The following is a 12,115-nucleotide window of genomic DNA, read 5'->3' as shown; positions in this document are numbered from 1 at the left end:
GGTATGATTCTCAAAAAATGTGCATAAAAGAACCACCTGGAAACACAAAGAAACAGTTTATTTCCAGAGCCCACTCTGGACTCACTGAATTAAAACTTCTGAGGCTGGGGCTCAAGCTAGAATGGTCTTCCCAGGACTGATGGGGTTTCCAGAACATGTCCATTGCTCAATGGAGAAATTCTGGTCACAGGTCCTCATCTCCAGCTCCCAGCTTGCTGCTCCCTGATGCGTACTAATCAGCAAGGCTTTAAAGATAGGGGTGCCTTTCGGCTCTGTCCTCTCTTCCTTCCCCAGGCCTGCCCCACTTATGGCTGCAGAAATGAAGAGGAACTCAAATAAGATAAAATTAAAAGTGGCCCTCAGTTGCACTAGCCACATTTGAGTACTCCATGGACAAATGAGGCAAGCGGCTGCTGTGTGGTCTAGAACAATTCCATCATCCTAGCAAGTTCTCTGGAGCAGCATTGTGCGGTATGGCCTCTCTAGAGTTTCTCACTTTTGCTTTTATTGACATTTTTGGCCAGATCATTCTCTATCACGGGGAATTATCCTATACACTGTAGGATGTTTATGGCAGCCCTGGCCTCTGTCTACAGAGGCCAGTGTTGAGGCCCAGGCTGTTATGAAATGTGCTACAAGGGGCGAAATTGCACTAATTGAGAATGACAGCCCTCGACTAAAGACTTCCACCAGTTACAGCAATAGCACGAAGTTCAGCACCACTCCCTACACTTCAGGGTGCTGCCCTGAAGGCAGAGGCCACGGGGCCACAGTGCCCTTCAATCATGTCAGCTGTCTTTTCTTCTCAGGTCTCTGGGCTTTGCACAGTCATCTACAGGAATGTAGCATCACAAAATGGGGTTGGAGGAGGGTTTGAGTTATAAGAAGGGTAAGAGCCCTGGGAAGGTCTGACCACAGACTCCCCATCCAGCAAGGATTATGGCACAGGAGGGGGTAGCTTAGCTCATAGGCGATTAGAGGGGCTTCAAAAATCCCTTAGAAAAAAAAGGAGCCATCTCAATCTGGAGCTTTCTTGAATTTTCCTCAAGGAGGTTCATTGGTGACCTTTCCCAACAGTCTCCCAGGTCTCGATCTAGAAATATATTATCTCATTTGGCATTTGAAGCAGCACCGGCTGCATCAGTGAGAAGGTGGCATCACTATGCCATTCTCTGGAAGGATCGAGGCCCTTCATGAGGTAACATTCATGTCTAGTTTTCAACCTTTCTTGTTCCCATGCTCAACCAGCTAAACATCTTGTATTCTTTTTGTATTCATAAAATAGAATTACATTTCCTGGAGAAATAATTCAATGTCTTGAAAATATTTCAAATTCTGGGAGGAAGGAAAATGTAAAAAAGGAACAAGAAGATGCATTTTTTAAAAATAATATAATAGTTTATTTTTACATCATTTTGTACATTTTTTTTTTCATCTCAATTGTAACCCCCGTGGGTTTCCCAGCACCGAGTCACCCGTGTGCCATCACCAAAGTCCCGTGCACTTCCCTCCCTACACCCCCCGTTTTTGATCCCATTCCCCACTCCACCCCCACAAAATGTCTCTGGTATATGACAAGAAGATGCATTTTACCCCGTTTTTGTTTCCCCTGTCCTGTTTGCCTTTGATAGTGGCCTCTCACAGACTTTATTTCCCAAGGGGTCCAGATGCGTGGCCATGAAGGCGGAAGCAGTCTTCAAAAGCTCCGTGGGGCCTGTCCTAGCAAATGTTTAGTTAAGGAGGGTTTCCTGAAACGGGCCACGGCAGCTTCTGGCCTCATGTACTTCAAAGATACTGTTGACATGGCCTTTATTTCCTTGTTCTAAACATTATTCACTGCAGATAAAAGATTCCAAGGCATTTATTTATAGTGGTGTCAATGGTGACAGCCCAAGTAATCATTAAGTTGACATGGCAAACCCAGCAAGAACCACCAAGAACTTGGAAACTGTCAGCATCTGTCTCTGCTGAGAGATGGCTGTGCCTGAGTGCTTGATCCGGCACTGGGCAACCACCTGGACACGCGCAGGGCCACTGGCCGTTGGTGTTGGAATATTCTTTCCAAGATCAGGTGCCCAGGAAAGGAATAGAAGCTTCTAAACTGCAATTACAAAGGCTGGGCTGATTGAGATGCCTGAGGATGAACTGTATCTTCTTTTGAAATTATTATTTGCATTGAAGAGTTGGGGTACAGGCCAGAGGTGCTGGGGGGGTGAATCACCAGAGACAGAGTGGGGAGCAGAAGAGGTGGATCTACAGCAATGAACTGCTGAGGGGAGCAGTGGGAGACAGGAGAGGTCTGCTGTGCCATGTGGGTCAGCTCCCTGGCCAGGGATCGAACTCAGCCACTGAGACTTAACCCCTAGGTCTCCAGAGAGGCCCCTAAATATGATGCTTTTGCACCCAAATGTGCCTAAGCATAAGAACCACAAGTCTCAGTGACTCCTGCCCCCTTCCTCCTCAGGCTGAGGGGTGGCCACCATCAAAATACACCCCAGGCCATGAATGGGATGAATGAAGGAATATTTACTATCTTAGCCCTTTCAGGAAAAAAAAAGTGTTAGGAATATTTACTATCTTGGCCCTTTCAGGAAAAAAGAAGTGTTGACCCTGATGTAAAGAATGAAGGACAGAGAAGAGGCAGGCTCTTTTTCTTGCTTGAACCCCAAGCTCCCTGGCTCAGGGGCAGTTGAGCTGAAAGCTGTCAGGTGGAGGTGGGATTGCAAATGTGTTCAGGCTGTTGGTTTTTCAATTTCCTTTTGTCGCTGTGATGAACACTGTGTTCGACCTTTCAGTAACAAATTTATTGATCTTGTTTTGAGAGCTTGAGTAAGTGGCACAGTTCCAAAACTCAATCCTCATTGGTCACAGATAATTTTGGCTTAAAGTTGACATAGTTTATTTGGGGGTTCACAGTCTGTTATCCACCCTTTTCTTGTCCCCAGTTCATTGTGAAAGGATGATGATTTGGAAAAATTCCTGTCTCTGTTTTGGGTCTTCACTAATCTTATTAAAAATGGCAGTTAGGGCCTCTCTGGTGGCTCAAGGGTTAAAGTCTCAGTGCTATGAAGCTATCAGCAGCCACTGCAGCATGAGTTTGATCCCCAGGTGAGGAGCTGACCCACTGGGTGCAACAGTGTATTTCCGCCAGTCTGCCTGTTCTGCTCCCTGCTCTGTCTCTGGTGAATCCTCTCACCCCTCACACCTCTGGCCTGCACCCTTGTTCTTATATGCATAAAAAAATAAAATAAATCATAAAAATGGGTGGTCATCTATACATGACATTATATTAATCACATTAACCGTTTGTAAGTGTACATTTGATAGTGGCTAGTCCATTCACGTCATTATGCAAACTGTTGCCAGAATTCTTTTGTTTTGCAGGCCTGAAACTCTATATCCTTTATAAACAACCAAAAAGTCTGTTTCCTTGGCAGTTTCCCACAGGCCCTGGACACTTTCTATGAGTTTGGGAATGGCAGGTAACACATAACTAGAAACATAGACTATTTGCTTTTGGTGATTGACTGCACTCATTTAGCATAATGCCCTGAACCTTTCTTTTGACTGAAGCATGTGTCAGAATTTCTGGCCCTTTAAAGGCTGCCTTTATGGACTATATTTGCATGTGCCTTTATCACTTTATGGACTATATTTGCATATTCATTAGTCTGTCCTGGACACTGGAGTTGCTTCTACCCTTTGGTTCTTGTGTATAATGCTATATGATGCACAAATATCCCTGAGATAGTTTCTAATTTTGGATATACAACCACAGTGGGATTGCTGAATCCTATGTCAATTCCACATTCAGGTTTTTGAGGGACCACCACCCTGCTTTCCATGAGGTCCATAGTCATGACTACACCTTTTGACTTTCTACCAATGATGTACACTGTTGTGAGTTGTCTACATCGTTACGCTCATTTGTTATTTTCTGGGTTTATTTTATTTTTTAATAGTAGCCATCCTGATGGTTGGGAGGCGATAGTTTACTATGATATTTTATTTGCATTTCTTAGCGATTTCAGGACAGGAGAATGTCTATACTCAGCAACTTGGACTTTGCAGACTTTAGACCAGCCTGTGAGCTTTACGACCTCCCTTGAGCCATCAGAAGTCCAGGCCCTGTCAAAGGCCAGTCTGGGAAAGTCCCGAGCGTAGTGGCCCCTGTTTCCCAGCAACCACTGTCCACCAGGTGGCTTTGTGCACAATCGGGCAAAAGTCTCACTCTGGGGACAAAATGAGAAAAATAAGGAAAAAGAAGTAAGCTTTTAGGAAGTTTAATCTATTTAATTAAATGGATTGCTCTTCTTGTGAGGTATGGCTCACTTCCTTTTTATAATTGTTCCTTTAATGTATATTTTTAAAAGAGATTCTTTGTGCATAATGAACTGAGTGGAGGCCGGAGGTGGGGGTCTGGGGGTGAGAGGATTCCCCAGAGACAGAGTGAGGAGCAGAACAGGCTGAGGGACTTAAGTACACTGCTGGGGGGAGCAGCGGGTGAGGCAGGAGAGGTCTGCTGTGCCATGTGGGTCAGTGCCCTGGCCAGGGATGGAAATTGTGCTGCAGTGGCTGGCCAGAGCTTGATAGCACTGTGTCTTTAATTCCTGTACCACTAGGGAGGCCCCTGTTCATAAAATATTTTATGAAGTAGCAGTGATAGCATCCTTATTACTGATATTTCTTTTGATGTCCTTATTTAGCAAAACAAAATGTCCCTTCCTCCAAGCCATCAGAAGATATCAGGTTGATCTCTTTTAACTCAAACAGCCAAGTGGCTTATTAGAACTAGTTGAAATTTTCTATAGAATCACTTTCATCATTTTGCATGTAGGGCTTTGTAAACAGCGACCTTATGGCATGTGTAGGATTGCAGCTAACATAAGCCGCGGTGCTTCCATGGGACTGAAAGGTTCACCTGTCATGTGCTGGTTCTGTCCACTCACCCTTAGGAGATAAACATGCAGCTGACATGAGAGTCTGTGGCCTCTTGCTGCCTTTCATGGCATCCTGATCTGGTGGTGGTGGGGTTAGTTGCTTTTCAAGGCCTTGGCTTGTCTTTCAGATAATAAATGGCCTCAGTTAGCAAAATCAACCTTTTCCCAGTTCATGGTTACGTGGTTGTGCTACACTATCCTGGGCTGGCGGCCGGTGACGGGAGATGAGTCGCACAGCTCTCCCCTCGTACATGTGGCCTGGAGTGTTCTTCTCGGCACGTGCACGCTACATATTCTGTTACACAGATGTGCTGTCGCTGCCACTCACTGGCTCCAGCCCCCATTGATGGGTTTGGGGACTATTTCTGGGCTTTTTGTCACTCAAAGTGTGGCCCGACGAATAACTCTGTCTTTACGTTTTCTTGGGTCGTTTTGGTGACTGCATCACATAACTCATGGGTGACTTGCTTTGGTTTATCTTGGCTTAGGTCTGGGAAAGCTAGTAGCAGAAGGGAGCCAAATAAGTATCTAGAATATAATGTGTTCCTTGAACATCCGTGGACTAGCTGAATGACAGCTCATGTCACGGATTCAAACCGGGAGCCCTGCATGATCAAACAGGGAGTCTCAGATGCATGACTTGGAAGGTGTATAATTGCTCAAGGATTTCATGAGAAACCCTAACGGAGGTCAGGAGGAGGAGGGGGACCAGATAATCCGGTGCCCATATTAGGGAAGAAATAAAACAGCAAACTTGGAGGGGGGGAAAGTGTAATATGTTCTCCTTGTGCTTTTTCCAAGTCACAAAACAAGTAATTTCTTTGAAAGAGGAGGCTATTTGTTCTTCTCATAGTTAATGGGACACTATGAATAGATCCTCAGAAGAGCATTTCCATTTCATTTGACAATCTAAGACAATTTCCTTGTAATGGTTTCCTCCTATTTTCTCCATTATTTGCTGTGGGCTCAGCTTTTTGTTTATTTTGGAACTTGACCCAGGCAGGTGGAACCTCTAGAGCACCATTTGTGCCTGGGCTGGAGAATTCCAAGAGACTGGAAACTAATTATCTATCTGTCTGTCTACCTACCTACCACATACTAATCTATTTAAATAATCTACCTATTCTAGCATTTTACCTATCTATCATCTACTTTTCTATCTACCTACCAAATTATTTAATGTGATATGTATATATATTTGTACATGAAGATATATAGCAATGGCCTCTCTCTATAGGGTGGAGTATGTGTCCATTAAGTCCTGCATGAATCCAGGCTGGCAAATGTGTCCATCTGAAGTGTTACCTGTTGCCTTGGTGGTGAAAAGGGAACCCAAGGGTTGTGACTCTGAGCCATTCACATGTGCTCACTGTCCACTGGCCAGAATGGCCATATTCCGTTGCCTTACTTCGAGGGTGCTGCCCATGTTTTCACAGTCACCCAAAGGGGACTCCAGAGACTTCTCTCCTCTCTTCCTGCAGTTGAGCCTGGAGTTTCTGGAGCCTCTGAGCTCCTGTTGCTGACCCCAAGCCCTGGCTTTGCTAGTGGCTTTCTGATCCTGGGAGGCTTCTACGGTGAATTCTTCTTTAAAAAAATTTTTAATTTTTTTTTTTGCGTCATTCTTCACTCTGTGCATTTTTTCATCTCAGTAGTAATCCCCATGGACTTCCCACCACCAATTCACCAGACTCAATGTGAGTTCTTTTCAGAAATTCATCCTGGGAAGAAGGGTGGCCCTCTTGAAAAACTGGTATACTTCCTCTTTTGCATGAATAGTGAGAATTAGATAACCTGCCGTGATCCCCTGTCTGTCTGCGTTAATAAGAAACTCACTGATAAATGTAGTTTTATGTCACCCTAGGAATTTTATAGCATTGTTCCTCCCACTAGCTGATTACAAGACATTTTTGTAGTCATTTCCTGGCTGAGAAGATGACTCTTATTATCTACAGCCTCTATCTCTTTTGTAGCTGCCAGGATTTATATTACATATAAATTAGAAGTCAAGCACAGCTTCTGTGTAATATGCATAGTGCCAGTGACCTCATGCACCTATAGCTGTTCACTCTTATGTCAGCCCATAAGATGTTCTTGTCATATGGATGGGCAGCCTCAGAGAGGCCAAGTGGCTTGCCCAAGTCCATTTAGCCAGCAAATAGAAGTGAGACCCCGTTTTTACAGATACCACGGACTGGGCTCCTAACCACTTTCATTTTACAGCATCTCAGAGAGACCACTGACGTCAGGTGTCCCGTTCCCAGCAGTCCCTGGCCCCCAAGGTATTTCACCCTCATACTGTCAAAGATTCTGGGGTATATATGTGAGAAAAGTGTACATGCTTGTGAGCTCAAACCCTTCTTTTTCCCAACTGTTCTAATGACCCTTTGGAGAAACAGAAGGTTTTATTCAGGTCTTTTTAATTTTCTTTATAAGGTTAAGGAGCAATATCTAGTCATGGGCCACTTAGCCACATGTCAGCCAGTCACATACTGATTGCACAAATAACAGGTCCCAACAGACTGTGCCATATAGTGAGCTGTATAGGAGGCCGTAGTCTCTAGTGAAACCATACTCTTATCACATCCGCGCAATGACATTACTTCATGAGTCATTTGTTAAGCAATGTTAAGCATTGTTAAGCAATGCATGACTGTTTTTATAGAGATGTGCACAAGTTTTTAATTAACTTGATGAATTTCGACACGTGTAAACACACATGCACACATCATCTGTCTGTCTCTGCAGGCAACTGCCACGCGTCATGATATAGAATGTTCGAATGGCCCAAAGCCTGCCTGGCATCATCCCCATTTCTTACCTTAACCAAGGCCATGCTATTTTCACTTCCATCATTAGTTATTAGCTTGCCTCTTCTTGAACTTTGCACCAATATTATGCAACATCTATTCCATTGTATATGACTTTCTCTCATCCTGGGAAATAGATAAAGCAGTGTTGTTACATGTAGCAGTCGTTGTTACTATAGCAATTCACTGTATGATTATGCCACCATTTATTGACTCTATTATTTGGGTTGCTTCCAGCTTCTGAAACTTATGGGGGAGGAAGCTGCCGTGCACATGAGGCCTTTTCGTGGACATGTTCCTGTCTCCTGGGCTGGACTGGTTTCATCATCTTCTTTTTTTTTTAAAGATTTATTTATTCATACAAGTGCTGTGGTGTAGGCCAGGGGTACCGGGGGTGGGGAGTGAGAGGATTCAAAACAGGCAGGTGTACTCAGATACACTGCTGAGAGGAGAGCTGGGGAGACAGGAGGGGTGTGCTGTGCCATGTGGGTCAAACTCAGGCCAGAGTAGTGATGGCACTAACACTTGACCCCTGTATCTCCTAAGGAAATGCCCATTGTGGTTGGGCACTGCAGGCTGCCTTGGGGACCGGAGAGGGGGAAGAGGGCACCAGGTTTTTTGGGGCTGATTCCTGCTCACCGGGAGAAAGGTCAGGGTTGGCCACAGGGTGACTTTCTCCCAAGCTAATCTCTTGGACAGGTGACTCAGTCCCAGCGGATCTCTTGTCCCTTGCCTGAACTTGTCGCTTTTCTTTCACAAGCCCAAGCTGATCCCGTGGCACTGACATGAGGTATCAGCCACTGTTCATCCTCTCCCCCTCTGCTGTGGCCCTATGGAGGGGGTGTCTTTGCGTGCCTGACCCCAAATGTTGCACTGTGCTTTCTGCATCCAAGCCCAACGGAGGTCGGGAGACCAAGAAAGGGAGGAATGACCCTTCCTTCTAACATAACCGGAAGTGGCCCTTATGGCCCCTGCTCCAGCCCTCTGTGTGAACATGGGACCACGCCTTGGCATGGGGCGGGGGAGGGGAACATTGTCAGCTACATGCCCTCCTGTGAAAGAAAGGAGGCCAGAGTCCGGAAGACAACCAGCAATCCTGAAAGGAAGGGAGGAAGAAACCTGACTTTGTTCTCCCTTTTTCTTTTTCAGGTTAAAAAAAAAAAATTCCCAAGGAACTGCAAATGTAGGAACTTTCTAACACTCTGAGCCAGCATGTCTTCCTACTACAGGAACTATGGGTATGAAGAAGATCCAGAACCAGATTACCATGACTCTCGAATGTCTTGGAACCGCACACCGGGGTATTTGAAACCTCAGGGTCATCCATTTTCTTTGAACGATCCAGACTACCCTGGCTCCAGCGGCAATCCAAACTCCTCAAGTTCAAGACGAACTTCAGAGCATCCTGTTCCTCTGGCAGAACCAGATTATCTTGGATCTAGGAGTAATTCATATGATCCCGGCTCACCCAGAAAGCCAGATTACTCTGAATCTCAATGGAATCCGAATTTTGCAGCTCCCAGGAGTGGAAACTATGCCAGCTCTAGAACAAATTATCCAAATTATGTTGACTCCTTGGGAGAACCAGACTACCCTGGAGCTTCTAACTCCAGAGCCAATTCCAGCTATCCAAGCTCCAGGAGCAATCACAACTATCCTGGTCCCAGAATCAGTTCCCGCCTCCACTCTACGGGAGAGCCTGATTATCCAGGGGCTGAGAATCAATTCAACTCTACAAATGATTTGGGGGAACCAGACTACCCTGGTGCTAGGGACTATCGGAACTCTCCAAACCTTTGGGGGGAGCCTGATTACCCAGATGCTGAGGATGGTCATCATCATGGCTCTTCTGAGGCACAACAAAAGGACTCTCCAAACATTTGGGGGGAGCCTGATTACCCAGATGCTGAGGAAGGTCATCATCATGGCTCTTCTGAGACACAACAAAAGAATAGGGAGTAAGTTCAGGCTTCTTCCTCCATTGGGGGTGCGGCATGGCATTTGGTTGGTGTTATTTGGAGACATGGAGAATGGGTTCCATGACCTAAAGTTGTGATGAAACTTTCATGCCTATGTAGAGACGTTATCTCTACCTACATAGGAGATAGGTAGGAGGAGCTCCTACCTTTAGTAGAACTCCTAGCCTAAGGCTTCAAATCCTTATCTGAACTTAATCTTCATCAACTTGTTTGGATAATGTGGTCTCCTAATTCTTCTTAATTCAATCCCTGCAAGATATTTAGATCCCCATTGTTGGTCCTGCCGGTGAGGCTACAAGTTAGAATTGACAATTAGAAACACAAATGTTTAGCAGAGTTTCATCAACAGGGAAATATTTAAATAAAGTCTTTTGAAGATCTAACTCCACGAAGGCAATTTAATTCCTCAGTTGCTTTTTATACAGATGCTTGAACTATTTCTGATTTTTTTTCCACTTCATTTTTTACTTCACTGAAATCATATTGTCAAGACTGCCACTTTTTATGTTTGTAGATTTGATTTCTTGACCTTCCACATTGTTTTCATAAAACTTTATCAGTGGCAGTTTTTGCCATTGTGGGTATCCCTTGAAGGCTGTTTTTTTAACGTTGAGCAGAATTTTTCCTGGGTCAGGTTCTATAGATCTAAATTCTGTCAGGATAATAATCTTCCATCAATTTTTGGTCTCAGTTGAAAGATTTACTAGGAGAGTGTAGGCATCCATGTCTTTATCTTGGTGTCCTTACTTCCTAACCCAAGACTCACACATGGTTGGCTGTCAGTGTCTGTGGAAAGGATGGTTGGGCAGTGGGTGAATGGATGACTGGAAGGCTGGCTGGGTGGGTGGATGGATGGGTGAGTGGGTGGATGGTACATAGATGGATGATGGGTAGATAGAGGATAAGTGGATGGGTGGGTGGGTGGATGGATGGATGGGTAGATGGATGCATAAATGGATCCATGACTTGCTTTGGGATGGATACTGAGCCACCATTTTGGGATTTCAGGATACTCAGGAGAACATCTTCAATCCAGCCCTCATTGCATCATGGTGCCAATGGCCCCTTTGGGAGAGAGAGTGAAGATTACCCCGACAGCATTGAAATGATACCAATGGCAGATCTGCCAGGAGATCCAGGAAATGGCCATGGTAAGCATTTGTCAAGATGAGGATCATATTCTGGGAAGAAGGTAGAATTCAGTAGACTTGGGGGAATAGCCATGAAAGAGTTGCAGCAATGAGACAAATGGTTTATCCCTCCTCTTCTGGCACCTACCTATTGGGGCTGAGCATTTAGGGTCTAGAGAATACACATGGGATCATCAGTTATCAAACAGGCCAGGTAGGGACTTTGGAAAACGGGGGTGTACATACCCTGTGCCTTTTTCAGGTGATGGACAGTTAACTAAGTTCAGCCCATTGTGGTTGTGTGGGAATGTGGGTTCAGTGTAGCCAATTCTCCAGATTTTTCAAAAGTTGGGCATCTGGGTTTTGAAGTGAAACCTGATTTTCACATGTTTCAAAATAACAAAATTTTTGACACAGACCTGGGCAAACAAGATCACTGGGGAGCTGGGTTCGGTTGCTTACTGCCATGACTGGCTCCGTTCTAGCCCATCCTTAAAGTGTTCAGGCTGTTAGCATTTGTGTGTATTCAGAAGCTACCTTCTAGAACTGTTTTTGGTTCGCAGTGAGGAAGGTACAGAAGGTTTTCCTTTTTACCCCCTACCCATCATCAATAACCACCATCAGAGCGGTACGTTTGCTATGACTGGGAACCTACATTGCCCATCATCACTCCCCAAGGCCCAGAATTTACACTGGCATTTCTGCTGGTGTTGGAGACTCTATTTGGACAAATGTATGTGACTTTCATCCACTATGATGGCACAGCCATTTCACTGCCTTTATTTGGTTAGTTATTTTTGTGGTAGAAGAACTGGGTGCAAGCCAGAGGTGCAGGGGGTGAGAGGATTCACCAAAGACAGAGTGTGGAGAACAGATGCATCTTCTGAAATACACTGCTGAGGGGAGCAGCGGGGAGACAGGAGAGGTCTGCTGTGCCTTGTGGGTCAGCTCTCTGGCTGGGGATTGAACTCGTGCTGCAGTGGCTGCTGGTAGCTTCATAGTGCTGAAACTTAACTCCTTGTGCCACCAGGGAGGCCCCTCATTTCCCTGCTTTTAATAGCTCTGTGCTCTGCCTATCCATCCCTCCCTCCTTAGGCAAGAATTCTTTAGACTCTAAGTTGTGACCTATTAGCAAGCTGTGATATTCACAGTAGACAGTCAAGAATGACATAAAATAAAAAAAAACAGCAGAATGTTAGGTAGTCAAAGTATTGTTCCATGCTGTGTCAGAGTGGCCTGGATCTCAGTGTGAGGATTTT

The sequence above is a fragment of the Condylura cristata genome, unplaced genomic scaffold (assembly GCF_000260355.1).
Source record: "Condylura cristata isolate star-nosed mole 26May11 unplaced genomic scaffold, ConCri1.0 scaffold00032, whole genome shotgun sequence".
NCBI classification, from domain to species: domain Eukaryota; kingdom Metazoa; phylum Chordata; class Mammalia; order Eulipotyphla; family Talpidae; genus Condylura; species Condylura cristata.
Note: the sequence above shows the minus strand (reverse complement) of the source record.